This window comes from Chelonoidis abingdonii, chromosome 18 (assembly GCF_003597395.2).
Source record: "Chelonoidis abingdonii isolate Lonesome George chromosome 18, CheloAbing_2.0, whole genome shotgun sequence".
Classification (NCBI taxonomy): Eukaryota; Metazoa; Chordata; order Testudines; family Testudinidae; genus Chelonoidis; species Chelonoidis abingdonii.
In genome coordinates, this window is record NC_133786.1 from 8,574,591 (window position 1) to 8,593,036 (window position 18,446).

The 18,446-nt window shown below is 48.7% G+C and overlaps 1 protein-coding gene across 11 annotated transcripts in view; it reads left to right on the forward strand.

The window, feature by feature from the left end:
• The window catches only part of NTM (neurotrimin), a 704,730-nt gene that overhangs the window by 422,974 nt on the left and 263,310 nt on the right, over positions 1 to 18,446 (forward strand). The gene's annotated exons all lie outside the window — the stretch shown is intronic.

Genomic DNA, 18,446 nt, shown 5'->3' on the forward strand with positions numbered 1-18,446 from the left:
ATGGTTGGTTTTAATTGCAAGCTTCACAACCGGCGATTAAAACTCTCTGGTGCTCAGGGGCGACTTTTTAGTGGTCGTGTGTTGCACTGGCACTGCATGACCGTCTGCGGGGTGTGTCAGGCAAAATCTAAACTGTCCTACTTCTCTGCGTCAGTGAGTGGAGCAGTGCCAAGGATGGGCAAAAAGTGGGGCTGGCTCCAGGGAGGAGGCCATGGAGTACTGGTTGAATGTCTCTCTTGGAGTGGTGCAGGGGAAAGAAATGAAATTAGGGCCATGTACTGCCCCTGGAAATACAATCACAATGCCAATGTAGAGACTATGCCTCACAGGTTCCTCCAGCTGGGTTGCTGTCAGTTCCCTCCTACCCTGCACCTGCTTGCTTGCTGCAGGATTCCTGGGTTTCGAGGATCCCAGTAGCAGAAGAAAAGGGTGGTTGTCCCTTGGATCTGATCCCCATTAGCCTGACTGTGTGTGAGGGTGCCTAGTAATGGAAAAAATAGGGGGTGACTCATGTCAGGCCTAAGCCTGCTGAGCTTTTTCAGCAGAAGCTTGCCTGTGACCTGTCCTGACTCCCACCATGAGCAGCACTGCCCAGTGTTCAGAGGCCAGGCCTTCATTTGTGACCGGAATGCATGCAAAAGGCACAGGAGCCGGCAGGGGCATGTGGGCACCAGGCAGCAAAGGTGACACTGGGATATGGACCAGGGGGCTGGCACTGACTGACACCCCAGTTCCTTCCCTCCGCACCCCCCAAGTTACTCAAAGGGAAGGAGAATGTGAACTGGTCTCTGTCTCTGTCAGATCTGACCAGAGTGACAGTGGGGTGAGGGGGATTCTGGCAGTGCTGGGGGTATATCCCGGTCACTTGGTTCCAATGTAAGCCTGGGCACTTTGCGCGCGATAGAGACGTACTCTACTGCGAATGGTCCCGTGGTGTCAGCCTAGAACAAAGGATCAATAGCGTGAGTCAGCAGTCGGGCCATTTCCCTTTTTATGAATGAGGCCTGTAGGAAAGAGTGAAAAATCCTGCACATAGATGGGCTGCAACAGGGAACGGTGGGTTCAGTTAAACAGGCAGCAGCGGTGTGATTGAATGCATTCAGCCAGCACCCTGGGACGGCAGTGTGCTTTGCTGAGTTGAACACTAGAGCCCATCCACCACAGGAGCTTAATGAGAGACACTGTTTGGCGACAGACATCCATAGACACAAACACCTGTGCACCAATATGCGGGAAGAGATGCACGTTTACACCTTGCATGCATTCCCAGGGACGTGCGAACCATGTGAGCGTAATACCCTTGTAGAGGCCATTGCACACCAAAGATAACAGCCTACTAATGTATCATCTCATGGAGTTAGTCCTTTAGCTCAAGTGGCAGAGGACTGTGTTTTGGCTGGTTCTGGGTTCTACCCCTGCTAATGACCCATGTTGAGAATCATTATTCAAGCAGTCATACTCTTGGCTACACACAACACTTGTACGCTCACAGATGCCTATGCCCACACATGTGCTTATAGACATGCAAACCATGCCTATGCCCTACACCCCCATATGCATGAGCATGTGCACCGTGCTCACCTGTGACTTCACACATGTGCTCACGTGGGCACACAGGCAGTCACAGACACTTGTGGGCATGCCCGCTTTGAGATGTACAGTGGTTACTGGCTGGTGGGGAAAAGTGCAGGAAAATAATGATTTCTAAGACAGGAAAGCAAAGACGCATGAACGTCTCTTGCACTCTCTCCTCACCCTCCTTGTCCGAAGCCTGATGGCAGAGGCTGGCTTCATGTGTAACTATTGACCTGTTGTTTGAGTTAACTTGTTCTGAATGGTAATGCTCTTCAGAGAAGCTTGTGCTGATCTGGGTGAGGCCACTGTCCTTCCCCATCACCACCAATGGGTTTCTCCTCTGACCCTGTAGGTGGACAATGCCCCCTCAACTGCTGGCAGCATGGAAGGTAATGGAAGTGACTCAAAGAAAAGGCTTCCTTGTTTCCAGCTGATTTCCATTTGAGTTAGGAAAGCAGCAAACTGCAGCTAAGGAGTTTGAAGGAAGCAGGAGGTCTGGAGTTTTGTTCTTGTCCTTTCACAGCCAGCAAAGGGAACACAAGTTCAATAACTTGGCTGCCAAAGAAGCAGATTCCCTGGAGCACTATGAGAGTCCTGGACCACCACCCCCCTTCTGTCACATTAGTCAATAAGGTTTTTTTAAACTCTGTCCACGGTGTCCTTGAGAATGAAGTTAATTAAGCGCTTGTGAAAGGCACCAGACTGCAACCCCGGGGAGACTGAAGGCCAGTCTTTGTCCACAGCCTGGAGAGTGACCAGGGAAACGCCTCATGCTGCCCCATGCCAATGTGCTTCCATCCTGGCATAGAACAATCTCTATCACAGGGTTAAAGAAGGGTCCACTCTTCCTGGTCCATTCAGTCCCTGACCTCTCTGCTCAGGGGCTGAGCTAATGTCTGTTACAGGCTCATTTTTAGGAGAGTCGGCACACCTGTCAAGGGGCAACCAGGCTGAGTAGCCACTAATTCATTAGATCAATGCCAAAGATCAGTTATTCGATCTGGGTTCTTGACCTGGCTGTCATGACTGTATGGACAATTATGCATGGCTGTTGAGGGGTCACAACCACCCTGTCCTTCCTGTATCGCTGAGTAGGAAAGGGGTCCTGGCTAGATAAAAGGACTTGCCAGTATGGGGTCCCAGATGGAAGAGGCTGAGAACCACTGCATTAGATTGTTCTGAATGATGGGCATTACCTCAAAAGACTGACTCAAACTGGTGCCCTAGATATGAAATATGACATTGCCTATACCAGTCCCCAGAGCTGCAAGTGTCGTGTGTCATTCCCCCCACCCACCAGCTCCAGCACAAGTTGTGGGGAACACAGGTTTTATCCTTGCTATAAGACTATTTCCAGGTCCAGTTTCAGCCCAGCCTGAAGATATTATCTCATACATGGTACTGTTAACATTATTCAGTGTTAATGATGGGTGAGAAGGTTCCCATCATAGACAAACTAACCTGAACCTTCACCCAAAACTTGAACTAAGCCCAATTTTGGGGGGGATTTTTGGAAAAAAAAATGTTTGGTTAATGTTAAAAAAACAAAAACAAAAACCAAAACAACAACAAAGGCCTGGATTCTAATCTCACCTAAGCTGGTATAAATCAGTTAGTAGCTTTGTTTGTATCAATGGAGCTACCCTACTGTAAAGCTGATGTGAGATGAGAATTGTTTAGATTTCCAGTAATAAAGGACTCCTGTCCAAGGTCCCAGGTGTCTTGACACATCATTAATAAATTAATGCTCCCAACATAAGAACGGCCATACTGGGTCAGACCAAAGGTCCATCCAGCCCAATATCCTGTCTGCCGACACTGGCCAATGCCAGGTGCCCCAGAGGCAGTGAACCTAACAGGTAATGATCAAGTGATCTCTCTCCTGACATCCATCTCCACCCTTTGACAAACAGAGGCTAGAGACACCATTCCTTACCCATTAATGGACTGAACCCCCATGAATTTATCCAGTTCTCTTTTAAACCATGTTATAGTCCTAGCTTTCACAACCTCCTCAGGTAAGAAGTTCCACAGTGTGCTGTGTGAAGAAGAACTTCCTTTTGTTTGTTTTAAACCTGCTTCCCATTAATTTCATTTGGTGGCCCCTAGTTCTTATATTATGGGAACAAGTAAATAACTTTCCCTTCACTTCCACAAGAAGTCAGCCACCTCCAGTAACTCCTTTTAACCTCTTCATCGTTATGGGAAGATTGAGGCCTGTCATCTTCCTTTCCATTGTCCTCTGTGCTTCCCGTTTCTAGCTGGACCAGAAGCACTGATATACCATGAATGACATTCCTCTTACATGTGTCTAACAAAGTGGGTATTCAGCCACAAAAGCTTATGCGCCAATACTTCTGTTAGTCTGTAAGGTGCCACGGGACTCTTTGTTACATTTTAGAGATCCAGACTAACGCGGCTACCCCGCTGATACTTGACTCCTCTTACTATGTTTCCAGCCTGACTGGAACCAGGAAGTGCCAGATGCTGCATGAAAATTCGGCAAGTGAGTGCATTGCCCCGAATCCCGCTGTTTTGTTGCCATAGGGTACGTCTACTCTGCAGCCAGGAGCATGCCTGAACCCCTTGGGCAGCTAGTCCGAGCCAGGATTTGTGTTCTCCCCAGCTATGCTGCTATTTTAGCATGCTAGCTCAAGCAGAGCTAGCGTGTCTGTCTCCCTGAGCCAAGACGCATGCTCCCAGCTGCAATGTAGATGTACCTGCAGAGAATATCCATCCTGGCAATTTCACTCCACACTTTAAGTCTTGATCTTGGAATTGCATCAGCATCTGATGACATTTGTACTCCTATTTTTTGTACCAATACAGTATCACACTGCAGCCACAGGCCCCCGGGGGTCCTATTTCAGGGTTGGGGTAATTTTTTTCCAGGAGTTTTATACATTTTTTCCTGGTTTTGCTTGATGTGGAGTTGAACCCCCTTCATTTTTGCATTTGAATTGAATAACTCCAGATGTCCATGCTGAACGCAACGAACTTTTGCTTAGATTTGGCTCATAGCCCCAGAGTTTCCTGTGGTCTCGACTTAGGCCCTGCAAAACTGCAACATGTTTTTCCATGGACCCTTTCGCAACATTTTTCAGGGCTATATTTTGCACATTCATTTCACCCAGTATTGCTCCCCTGAAATAATACTGGGGAAATGGCAACTTGGCTCCATACCAAAACAAGCCTGTTTTCACTTGAACACATGGAGACTACTATGAAACTTCCCAGTTCCTAAGTGAAAAAAGAACCTGGCTTAGAAAAAAAAAGGCCTGTTTTCTCTGAAAATGGTCCCAGTTTAATATTTCCAACACACGGGCTGATTTCTGATTTGCAGCCAGTTGGGGGCAGTGCTCAGATTTCAAGCCTTTCATCACGTCTGTTCATATTTCTCCCACATCAGGCTTTCACCGAGAACTGAAAAGAGTCTGAAATTCCCTCAAAACGTTTGCTTGGTTCCTCTGAAACTCCTGCAAATCTTCCGGCTCCAGTGTTGGAGTTTGCTCTGAACTTTTCCTCTGGTCCACAGCTGAGAATGCAGCTTGTGGGTTTTTTCCCCCTGCTCCCACTAGTGGAAACACAAAGCAAAAATCAGCCCAAGCCCCGTGCGCCTTTGATTCACCCTGGGGAAGCCGCACCCACTTACAGCAGGACTCAGCTTTGCTCCGTTGTTGCTTGTCTCTTTTGGATATTTGAGCACGTTAATGAATACTGGAATCTCACCCTCTTCTGTGCCAAGCACAGCCCCTGATTCCGGCCTGATTGCAGGCTGCCAGGGTTGAGTGACGGGAAATCTCTCCTGCAGTTTTTGGTCTGCTGCCAGTGGTTTGTAATCAATGAGCTGAGAGAGTCTCTGCCAGGATGCAGGGGACAGAAAAGCTCCTCCTTAGCCATCACTCTGAAGGATCCTGGGCAGGGATCTCTTAGGACAATCTGAGCGCTGGGCCTCACGCCCCCCTCCATCCCCCCAGCAGGATGTCCACTGCTGGAAGGACTCGTGCTCTTTTGAAAAGAAGCTGGAGCAGGGCCAAGGGCAGCAGGGGCAGGTGGAAGTGGATGGGCAGTGCAGGTGGTGAGTGGAGCACAGCGGGTGAAATGGGGCAGCGGGCAGAGCTAAACTGGTGAAGGTAGAGTGGGACAGCCACCATCCCCATGCAGGTGGAGGGCAGCAGTCAGAAGCAGGGCAGCGATGAGGAACGGCACCGTGAATCACATGGTTTCGTACTCTGCAGCCCTGTGTTCCTGGACCCCAGTCCCTCCCTGAAGGGGTGCTGCTTCGGTCATATGGGGACTTTTTCACACCTCTCCATCACGCCAATGAGGTCAGAGTCAGCCTGAGTCTCTCACCATTCACCCCAGCACTCCCTGCTCCTGCCCCGGCTCACTCCCAGCATGCTTGTACACCCATCCAACACCCTGCTAGTAGATCAGTACTCATGTTCCTCTCCAGGGCTTAGGCCCCCAGCATGCTGTTCCCATGAAATATTCACCCCATTCTGATGTCTCGAATGTTCACCACTTGGTATTTTTTTCAGCTCCTGCACTTGTTCATTTCAGAGCTTCATCGGATAAAGAACAGAACTCCTACCTGCTTTTTCCTCCCGGCTTGCCCACAGATGGGTTCTTTGGGGGCTTGGTCTGGGCTTTCTGCTTCTGACTTCCAAAGCAGATGAGCAGTCACCCTGCTTCTGCTGCTCCCTGAGCTGTAAAAGAGTCCACAGCTGTGGAGGCAGCCTGGACAATACTGTAGGTGTGCAAGGCCAGGATAGAATTAAGCCACTGACTCATTTGACGCTATCATGAACAACTTCTTCTGGCCCCTTTAGTGCCTTGTTCACTCTGCCTTGATCCCCTGCTGCTCCACATGGATCACGGGAACCTCATTTTGGGTCATGGGAGTGTCTTTTATTTCCCTTCCAGGCCCAATCCCTTTAAAGATTTGTGGTCTCTGGAAAGGAGAGGCTGGCAAACCAACAATTAAATAGATTTTGTGCTAAGGCCTTTGCATAAAGGTGTGTGTGTGTGTGTATGAGCCACAGAACAGATTTCCGCCCATATCCACTCACCCTCCAAGTGCCACCTTCACCATGAAAATCATTGCAAATTGTAGGGGGGAGCACTGGGAGTCAGAACCCCTGGGTTCCATCCCTAGCTCTGCCTCTCTGTTCAGCAAGTCATGTCACCTTTCACCCGTAAAATCGGGTGCCCTGCAGTGCACTTTAAGCTTGTCACTCAGAAGGGGCTGTGGAAGCATGGAGCATTACTACCAGTGTGTATTGTTCAAGAGAAGCTTGTTTGCAGCCTCCAAGTCAATTGCTTTGCTCACGGTGGCATGTTTTTATAAGGAGAGTTTATTGCTAACATGACATGCTAGTACATCTCGGTGGCGGGAGAGAGGTGGCTGAGATGGAACCAGGTTTAAGTGGAAACAGTTGGGATATGCGTGGATTTTTAAGTGCCGTTTTCATCTAAGCCGAGAGAAGGTTTCCTTTGATATTTTTTTCTGATAGATGGGCTGCCTGTAGAGTATCATGTGCTCTGGACCTGTCTGAAGGAGTGAATGCAATGAGTGATTGCAGCTCGTGGAGGCTGTGGTCCTGGGTCAGTGAAGCCATGGCTATAAGGAATTTCAGGTGGGTTTGTATAGCCCAGGGGTCGGCAACCTTTTAGACGTGGTGTGCCGAGTCTTCATTTATTCACTCTAATTCAAGGTTTCCTGTGCCAGTAATATATTTTAACGTTTTTAGAAGGCCTCTCTTTGTCTATTTTATATAACTAATCTATTGTCATATGTAAAGTAAACAAGGTTTTCAAAATGTTTAAGAAGCTTCATTTAAAATTAAATTAAAATGCTGATCTTACACCACTGGCCTGTTCAGTCTGCTGCTATCCCGGGGTTCTGTTCACTTAGGCCAGCTGCAAGTACCGGCGGCTGGGACCCCTGCTGGCAAGGGGCTGGCAGCCAGAACCTGGGGCTGGCAGTGGACTGAGTGGGCCGGCAGTCGGGAGCCCAGACTGACAGTGGGCTGAGCGGCTCAGCCCGCTGCCACTCAGCCCGCTGCTAGTCTAGGGTCCCGGCCCTGTCCACATGGAGTGGGTACCTACCTTCTCCCTGGTTTGAGCCCATTCCCTTCCTCTCTCTCTGCTCTGAGCTGAGGCCTGGCGTGCACTGAGCACAGGGCTGGGGATGAAGGAGCAGGCTGGGAGTTGGGATGTAGGGTCTAGACAGGAGCTAGAATGAAGGAGGGGGCTCAGGATTGGGGCAGAAGGTTTGGGTGTGGAGTGCTTACCTGGGCAGCTCCCATTTGGTGCGAGGGGTGCAGGTAAGAGTGGGGGGGGGGCAGTGCAGGAGCTCTCATTTGGTTCTCAGGATCGGGGTGGAGATGTGGGGGGTGCAAGAGTCAGGATATGGGGTGGGGGGCTGGGTATGTGTGGGGTGCTGGAGTTGGCTGAGGTCGTGAGGGGTGCAGGGGTCAGAGCAGAGGACTGGGAGTGTGTGAGGAGATGCAGGGGTCAGAGCAGAGGACTGGGGATGTGTAAGGGGGTGCAGGGGTCAGGACAGAGGGCTGGGAGATGCAGGGGATGCAGGGTTCATGGCACAGGGCTCGGGGTGTGTGTGAGGGAGGGTAGGGCAGGGAGTGGGGTGAGAGTTGGGACTCCTGGGTTCTGGGAAGGGGCTGGTGTCTGACACTCGGGGGAGGAGTGCTGGGAGCGAGGACTCTGGATTCCTAGGTTTTCAGCTGGGCGAGAGGGTGAGGAGCAGATGGAGACTAAGGATCCGGACTCCTGGGTTCTACCCTCAATACCAGAGGGGAGTGGGGACCAGTGACCTGGGGTGGGGAAAGAGGCGTGACCCAGCTGTTCCCAGGGTCCAGCAGGCGGCAGCCACAGCCCCCAGTCTCGGATTCGGGCTGTGGGACGCGGCCTGCTCCAGTACAGAGCCAAGCTCATCCCGGCACCGGGGCTCCAACCCTGGGGCAGCCTGCCTGAGTCCAGGGAGCAGGGCCAGCCATGCTTAGAGCGGGTGGGTGCACGGCGCATCTGGGACGCAGGACCCTTCCCCACTTACAGGGTTCGCAGGCGCTGCAAGTCCTGTGGGGCTGGGTCCCTCTTCCTGCCCATGCCGGCGGGGCCGCTTCCGGGGCCGCTCAGACTCCGTGGGTACCAGGTAGCGGTGTGGACACGCTAACCCAGAAACAGAGCCTCCCACTGAAAGTGACAGAGGTCAGGAAAGCATGTGCAAATGCTGGCAGGAGGGGCAGAGAAGAGCGGGCCGGGCAGGATTTTTAATGGCACACTGCTACCTGCTGGGGTCCCAGCCACCCGCTCAGACCTGAATGTCCTGAGCTGGGGTATGAAGGATGAAGACCCAGACAGCTCGACTCCATCTCTAACCGGAATCCTTACCCAATGCCTCATCCTCATATTGTCTCATTCGGAATTACCAAAACCCTTAGCAGCCATGCACCTGTTGTTGTTTGGCACAACTTCCTTACTCTATAGTGCCGTGTGGATTTCCTGTGGCATATACATATTAACTAATACATACTGGGGACCAGTTCTTCAGCTGGAATAAATCAGTATCACTCTATTGACTTCAGTAGATCTGTGCCACACGACTCCAGCTAAGAGTTTTCATCTTCCTATATCTTCTGCCTTCTCAAACAAATAAACAAAGAAACAAACAAAATGTTTGCATTTTATCCATTTCCATTATTTTGGGGGGTCCCCTGACAAAGGGCCCAATTGAAGACTCATTAACGTACGTGGGAGTCTATTTCTTATCCTTAATGGACTTTGGATCAGGCTGGAAGAAAAAAATTGGGTTTGCTGGAATGTTCAAACTGTCAGTAAGTTGTGAGTGGGGTAGCAAGGCAGAGAGACCTTCTAGACACAGCTTTGCATCTTTGGTCATATTGCATCTGTGTGAAATGCTGCCAGACTGATTCGGTTACATTGTACAAAGCAATGGAGGATTAGCCCCAGAATATCCTTACGTAAAATGTCCTGAGAATGAGGCTAACCCTCCGTGAGCTGGGGTATCCATTATAATGCTGAACCATGTCCAAATTATTAGTATATTAAAAATCTTGCTTTTGCCTTGTAAACGTGCGGTGTCACCCCTGCGGCGCCCCCTGCTGGTGTCTTCAGGGAATTGGCTCGGTTCCAGCTCCAGAGCGCCCTCTGCAGGCCGGTGATCCACCTGTCCTCTGGCACCATGTCCCTCCCTGGACCCGGTGCCCTTTTACCTGGGGGCTTCCCCCGGGCAATAACTCCTTTCTCTGAGGGTTTTCTCTTCCCGGGGACCCCCACCCTCTATCCCCACTTTGCCTCAGTGTATGGCTACTGCTCAGTCTCCATCTAGCCTCCGTTCACTGGGGCAGACTGTAGTATCAGCCACTCATCGTAGGCAATGGGGTTTGGACTGGCTGCCTTTACCCACCCTCCGGCTGCCCCTCTGTAAGCCCCGTACCTAGGAGGCCTAGAACTAGGCCCTACAGCCTGGGGAGTTGCTGGCCTAGGGCTTCCCTGCTTCTAAGGCCTTTCCCCAGCCCGGCCTTCCTCTAGGTCCCCTGGGTGAGTTCCCAAGCAGCCAGGCCTGTCTCCCTCTCCAGTCAGTTTTTTTCTGGCTTCTCTGGCCCTCCTATAAGGCCCTGTTGTTCTGTTTGGGGCATGGCCCCAGCTGCAGCCACTTCCCCAATCAAAGCAGCCTAAAGGGTGCTTTCCCCAGCCACAGCCCCCTCTCAGGGCTGTTTTTAACCCCTTCTGGGCAGGAGCAGGGATCCACCCTGCTACATGCCTATACGGAAGCTTCCGCCTGCAATGCGTGATGTGTCCCCCTACCAAGAAGCAGCCATAGAGGAAGGAGTTTATGTGCATAGTTAGAGAGCCGGGTGATTTTAGGATCAGTGTGTCAGGTTAACTTTGCAGCTGCTGGAAAAAAATATTGGTGGTGCGACTGAGACAAGGTGATGAAGGGCTGCGATGCACCTAAAGGTGGTGACTACTGTGTGTGGCGGGGGGATGTAGAAAGAAAGGGCACAGATTGTTGAATTAGAGACAAAGAAGTTCAGCTCTGCATGTCAATGAGGACAGAGTAAGTCAAGAATAAAACTACCTTCCAACACAAGCAGCTGGTGAAATATCACAGTTTTTTTTCCAGAGATGGGAGATTTTAACCGACTCTGAGCCTGCAACCATAAATGGCTCTGACACCTGCGTCTGTTTTATCAGACACATGCAGAGCCCCGGAGATGATCCAAACATTCATTAGTTTGGGTTTTACAGTCTGTTTTTTTGTGGTGGATTCATTATTTCTCAGCTTCGCTTTCTCCATGCAGCAACAGCAGAGTTTTTCAAGCTCATGTTTTCTGGCCACCTCTAATGAGAAGCATCGTACAGAGCAGGCAGGCAAGCCTAATTCTCAGAGGTGAGGAAGAAGATGTAAACTTGCATGAATAACAGAAGTGGGGCAGAGTCACAGAATTCAAACCCAGGTTTTGTATCACGCTGAAGATCAAGGTTGTTTGGACTCATCATTGAGATAGGGGCCAGTCTTGAAATTTTTATACAGATCTAGGCTACAATCCTCAACCATTCACAACGCAGGGTTTTGGATCTAGGGCTTTGGTTTAAGTCAGTCTCTAATAAATAACATTTCTGTAGTCCTTATGAAACCCCTATTGAGTTCAAAGGAAGCAGGGTCTGCGTAAAGACCACAGCTGGGATTTTCAGATGGACCTGTGGGAGTTAGGTGCTCAACTTGCAATAAAATGTAATGGACCCTGTGCACCTGCTTCCCATAGTCATATATGAAACTCCCGGACTACAGAGTCTGGCCCTTGCTTACTATATGGTTATGCATCCAGCTTTGTATTTCCTTATTTCTGAAGATTGGGGGTTTTTTCTGGAAAATCAGCTGTTTTCCCTAGATCCCATTAATGTAAAATGATGATCAGAATTACAGCTGGTCAGAGAAATTCCCATAAAATGTTGTGGGGTTTTTTCCATCAGAATTTGCTGATTCCTCAAATTGAACTGTTCCACAGCGATGGCTTGACTTTGCCAAATTTCTAACGTAACCCTGACCTCCAGCAGATTTACTTTGGAAAACCGTCTTGTTTCCTGCTAGTTTGCTCACCTGCCACCTCAGCAGCCTGGCTGGTGGGTGGATGGGGAGCTGAGACTCTGGAAGTCCTTGGGTGGGGCTGGCTTTTAGGCCATGACTCCTTTACAGCCTGGGCTTCCTATGCCCATGACTCCATCCCCCTTTGTGGAGAATTTTGAAAAGTTTGGGTTTTGATCCAAATTGGAATGAAACCAGATTTTGAGGTATCAAAATCCTCTGCGGAAGGAATTACCTTTCTCCACCCACCTCTAGAACATTTGGCTGTTCCCATAAACTCTCCATTGAGCTGCTGGAAAGCTTTTCTAGAAAGCGTGGAAAAGAAGAGTCTACTCCCAGGTCCAACTGGGGAATGGGGAAAGAGGAGCTTGGATGGGTAAAAAGTTTCAGCACTGGAGCTGGCTGGAAATATTTTTTCAGTCAGAAAATGCTGAGTCAGTGAAAAGGAAACATTAAGTTGATTTTGACAAGTTCATTTAGAAATAAAAATTGCAGGGAAAGTATTTTGATCTTTTCAGAATGGAACATCTCCATTTTTCATCACAAGATTACTTTTGATTTCAGTTTTTGCAAAGTTTATATTATATAAAATAAGTTGAAATCTAAGCAAAACGTTTTGATTTTATCAAAATGTTTTGACTCCAAACAATACATTTTCCAGACTGTCATTTTTTCAGGAAATGTTGAAATATTTTGTTTTCATTCTGTTTAAGAAGAGAAGGAATTTGGAAATCTTAGAATTCTCCAGGAAACAACAAATCCAGTTCCCACCCAGCTCTAGTCTGCATTACATCTGCTCTAGGAATTGTTTGGGGGCAAGTTCTCTGGCAGGTGTTATGCAAGAGGTCAGATGAGTGGAGTACAATGGTCCTTTCTAACTTTAGAATCTGAGTCAGCTTCTTCCACTCAGAGCAAACTTCACACTAAGTGTCAATTTCTGCAAATCCTAGGCTGGCTAAGACCCATTGCAACCCAATTGGCTTTAGGGGGTGTAAATCAGTGTAGAATGCCGTACACGATGTTCTGTTTATGAAGGAGCATTTTGGATTCCTCCCAGCCTATAGCAGATGGGTTGTGTATGTGTGAGAGAGATGAGACCCGGTCTCTCTGATGCTGGCATTTTGCTCCTAAGAACATCAACTGCCCATTGACTCATGTATGGTTCTTCTGAGGTCCAAGAGTTTAAGCATTCATTTTCTGTCTCCTGATGCTCAGATTCCATGACACTATGTGCAGTGTTTAACCCTGGATAGATGGATCTTATTTTGGGTTTCCTGTAATTATGCTCTATAACGAGAATGACCTGATTTGCCCCAGTTCTGGAACGACTACTTCCCCTGAGACAGGGCTGGGGAAATCCTGCCTTCATGTTTATTCAGTGCTGGGCTACACACACATGCATGCACATGCACAAAAGTTATAACTGCAGGCTTGCCCGTCTTCATGGATTCCTGGAGAATTTTAGTTTCCAACTGGCTCTGAATCCAGGAGTTTTCCCATTTGCATGCCTCACCCCTGACTCCTAAAGATCTTTGCTTTTCCATGCCTCATGGAGAACAGCGTCAGCAATTTCTTAAGGGGCTTAAGTTATGAGCACACAGACTTTTGGGGAGGTGAGTGAGAGGTGGAGCCTTTCAAGACTGCAAGGGGTTACATACAGCTTTTCTGTGGCCTGCTTGGTGACCTCGCTCCATTTTCCACATCACAAGTGGCCCAGCTGCAGGTAGTCCCGGCCTGTGGTTTAGGCCTGAATGAACCACATCTCACTCCTAGAAGGGGTCCTCTCAGTAAAAAGCAGAGGCGTGATAGCCAGCTTTAATGTAGGAAAATCTTACCCCATGGGCTGCACCTTTCCTTTGGATTCAAGCGCCAGGGCTGTCAATCACCAGCCCTAACTTTATTCTTTAAATGATGAGCCAAGTCCATCTGTCACTGTAATACTTGGGCTCTTGTAAAGTCAAAGTTCATTGAGCAGCATCAGGCCCTCGGCAGGTTTAGGCGGGAACAGAAAGGTGTGATGCAGCATTTGAGCTGCAGGCAGCTTGTAACGATCACCACGGTGATGACACTATTAATTTAAGCATATTCCCCTACCCTCTAGCTCAGTGCCTTCAGGTGGCATAGTCTCATGGCGTGCAAGAGAGAGAAGTTGGTGGAAAGGGGGAACAAAACATTCTGATTTACAAAGAGGAACTGGTGCTGCTGAGTGAGCGAGATGGGGAGGTGTCAGCTCTTCCTCTGAGCTTTCCCTTTGCAGCGCCAACTGTCAGTAATTTAACGAACGTTTTGTAAATAAATGTGGCATTCGGACAACTGTCACTGCGCTTGTTATAAACACTCCTTTTGTCACTAAAAGCTGGCATTGCCTCTCCGTTTCCCCTGCAAATGCAGCCAGTGGTGCCAGTTGGCTCCTGGATCCAGGGCTGTCAGGGAAACACATGCAGACCAGTGGCTGTGGGATCTGGATTTCACATGAGGGGAGCATAATCATTTAAAAACCAGAAAATCCATTTGTGTGTGAATGTGGCACTGGCAGATTGGCAGTCCTGGAGACCAGCATCCTCTCCATTCAGCCACAGGGGAGGTACAGCATAGGCAGTGGAGAGGCCAGGTTCTCTGCAATACCATCATGACTCAGACCTGACCTGGAAGGATCACATCTAGGGAGGAGATGGGGAGGTCAATCAGCCATTGGCCTCTCTGCTCATCCTCACAACAAGAGGGCACCTGTAGGAGAGCACTTCAACATCCCTGGCCACACTATAGCAGACCTTAAGGTGGCCATCCTGCAGCAAAAAAACTTCAGGACCAGACTTCAAAGAGAAACTGCTGAGCTTCAGTTCATCTGCAAATTTGACACCATCAGCTCAGGACTAAACAAAGACTGTGAATGGCTTGCCAATTACAGAACCAGCTTCTCCTCCCTTGGTTTTCACACCTCTACTGCTAGAACAGGGCCTCATCCTCCCTGATTGAACTAACCTTGTTATCTCTAGCTTGCTTGCTAGCATATATATACCTGCCCCTGGAAATTTCCACTACCTGCGTCTGATGAAGTGGGTATTCACCCACGAAAGCTCACGCTCCAAAACGTCTGTTAGTCTATAAGGTGCCACAGGATTCTCTGCTGCTTTTACAGATCCAGACTAACACGGCTACCCCTCTGCTACTTAACAAGGGGGCAGTTAGTTCTACCAGTTATGGATTCTTTCCTGCTGGGACCTGGACTCTCTTCAATGAGGCTATTGCGAAGCCATCAAATAACACCATCATTTAGGTTGTAGCAGATCAGGGGCTGTGTTTGAAAAGGTGACCTATGGCTGACAAGTTGTCCCAAGTCTTTTACCCATGCCCTGCTCCATGCAGTCCCCCTAGCAGGACAATCCTTAAAACCCCAAGACAGTGCAGACCTTCATTCCCTTATAGCAATGGTTACCTGTGTCAACTCACCTAACCTGTGATAGGACACTACTCCCTTTCTTCTGCCCTGGGCTCTCAATTCCTTCCTACCCATATCCCTGTGTCAGCAATCCTCAGTAGTTAACTATACTGAGAACGACCCCTCCAACACACTCGTCCTCTGGCTGTGATGTCCTGGTGTCGGGGGAATGTCCCATTTAGGTCATTGCATGTAATTTCTTGGCCTCACTGTGCCACACTTATAGGTGATCCAGATCTCAGTCTGATTGCTTGTAAAATTTGCCTTTTTGTAAGTGGCTGGAAATTACAATAACTTTGCCTTTGAGAGCAATGGATTCTTAAAAGAAGCATGCTGTGGAGTCACCCACATTGAATATACTGGCGGGAGAGGTAGAGTGCTGCGGAATTGCCAGATTAGCTTTTCCTGCCAGGTCCATGTTGTTAGAAAATCCAAGCAACTCCTTCCCCTCTCTCTTTTTCCCTAGTGGGGAAAGTCAGATTGTTTCTATTGGTGGTCTTGCCTCCCGATCCTGCAAGCTGCTGAGCACCCTCCAGGCCTCCTGGAAATCAGTGCAAGCCAAGGACCTCTCTGTAGGCACTCAGCACGCTTGTAGGCTCAATCAGAGACCTACGGGGCTCAGCCCTCCCAGGTTCTGCATCCTTTCAGAGACCACCTCCAAGATCAGCTCTGTCCCACAACCTTGTGTTCCATCGTGGAGGAAGCTGTCCTAACTGCTCCCGAAAGGGCATCTCCTCTCTCATTTCTCCTCTGTCGGCTTTAAGCTCAGCATGGTTCCCATAGACAAATATATTCCCCTTCCTGCAATCGGCAGCTTAGTGCTGAGGAAAGTCTCGCCAAATTAGGTCAGCAAATAGGCCAAGAAACCCTTCAAAACACTGATAATCAAAAGCTAAGCACTGTAATGCTCTTGCTGCCTCCTGTACGCTGCTCTGCAGAATTGTGAAACCAGCACTATAGTTACAGGCAAAGAGACGCTTTTATCTCAGCCTGGGTCTCCGGGATTTTTACAGCTAGTGCTGCAGATGACTCAGCATTTTTGGTTTGAAGGCAGTTTCATGGGAAAGGTCAGGCCTAAGTCACAATCTGAATTCCTCCAAAGCTCTGTGTGTGTGTGTGTCCTATGTCAGCCAGTTCTGGAGAGATGCCGAAACCGTGAAGCTGGATCTGTATCTGGGTCAAAACTTCTCCTGTTTTTGAGGTTGAGGAGAGTTTAGATTCTACAAAGCCATAACTTAGTACCTGTGATGCACAACTCATCTCAGTTCTGCTCAGAAGACATCTCAGTCACAAATAGGGCAACGTACAGTTAAAATTCCCAGCCTTTCACCTGCTTTGATATTTTAGGCCCAGCCTTTGCAACCGTGACCTGTCTCCGGTTCGCTGGAAGATCATAGAACTTCTCAAGTTCACTCAGCTTCAAATTCATCTTCCTTTGTTCAATCAATAGAACTGTGAGCTTTAGCAAACTTCTCCACCTGCCTGGTCAAGGGCTAGAGCCACAGTTCAGACTACAGGGGTGTGAACTGCAGCACATAATATGCAATAACTCCCACATATGGACACTGTGGGCATGAACTAAAAGGTACTTAGTTCATGTTAACTTCATACATGCTGGAACTTGGGGTGCTGGAGATACCGCCATCCCCCCCTGGCTTGAAGTGGTTTCCATCATATACAGAGTTTACAGTTTGGTTCAATGGTTCTCAGCACCCCCACTACACAAATTGTTTCAGCACGCTTGGTTAACTTAGTCCTGTTTGAAAGAAGACAATGTTAACATAAACTAGGTACCTTTTAGTTCACACCAGCAGGGTCCATATGGGGGAGTTACGGCATAGCACACTAGCCTACCCTGCAATTCACGCCCCCATAGTCTGCACTTCAGGGCTGTGTAGACAAGCCCTTGTTAGCCCTAGTTTATACTTAAAACCCTCCTAGCGCAGGATGCAGTTTATAACAGGATAAGAGTGATTTTTCCAGTATAGCTTATGCCAGTTTGGTGAGTGAAACATGCTATACTGGTAAATGGACTCTTATGTCAGTATAACTGCATCTATACTAGGACTTCTATTGGCATAACAGTGTCACAAAAAATCACCTCCATGTAACATTGTTTCTAGTATAGGCCTGGCCTAAGCAAAACTAGTTTCTTGAGGTTTTGATCTTCTTAATATCTGCTTTGCATGCATCTCGTTTATTTCAGTGTGTGATCACGTCACTAAGAACAGGTGCAGAGCTGCTGGAGATACACTGACCATCTTAATTTGGTGTCTGTTCCAAGGTGCAGCCATTTGATTCTAATATCGCACATTGAAATAAACACACATTTCAACGTCTTTCTTTCATTTCTTTCCCATAAGCTTGACCCCTAACTGTGGACGAAAGGTGCAGCTGGGTCAGGGGGTTGGTCCATTGGGACCCAGGGAAGACCGTTAAGATAATGAACAGATCAGGGCTGGAGATTTGTTCTCTGACTGTTGTAACCAGCTGCCTCCGAGTGCAGGAGTCTGCTTGCATTCTGCACACGCCAACCATCAGAGCACATGGAGATTGATTGAATATATATACCTTGTGTACGGCTAATGAACTAGGATAGATAGAGTAGGGAGGAAGAGTAATTCACACAGATTCCTGCAGAGAGATGCAGGACTCGGAGATAAAGGCAGTGAGAGATTGTGCAGATGGAGATGGTAGATATCGCAAACAGCTACAGGGAAGGGAGACCTTGGGAAGGCAGAGTCAGGGCACCACTGGGGAGTTGGGGAAATGGAACCATTTGCAAACGTTCAAATCCTTTCTTTGGGAGATGCTGACAGCTAGTTGTTCCCCCTCTGCTGCCAAGACTCTGCAATGACCTCCGAACCACAGAGTAACCTCTAGCATAAATAGGGGCTGTTGTTGGAGGTGGAGGTTTGTTTAGCTCATGTCATTTCTCGAGGCTTGGAGGAGAAGGAATTAAATAAAGAATGGTCTCAAATGGGATCATTGTTCTAATGAAGTCCAAAGCTAACTGCTCTCCAGCCACCCTCCCTTTCATCACCAGGACTGTCCCTCTTCGCCAGAAATAATCCCTCTCATTTGGATGCAGCATTGCCCCCAATCAGAGAACAGAGCCCATTATTTTTTGCAGCAGATAAACCTGCTGCCCTTCTCGCTGGGAAATCTGTGATGTGTTTAGTCCGAAAGCTCTGGAAAATAACAGCTGTGCCCTATGGAAATGCAGCTTCTGTTCTACTGGTTCCCCGGTGCCGCCGGGCAGGTGCATGGTGCTGCTGTGATTGTTGGTAATTCTTTCTC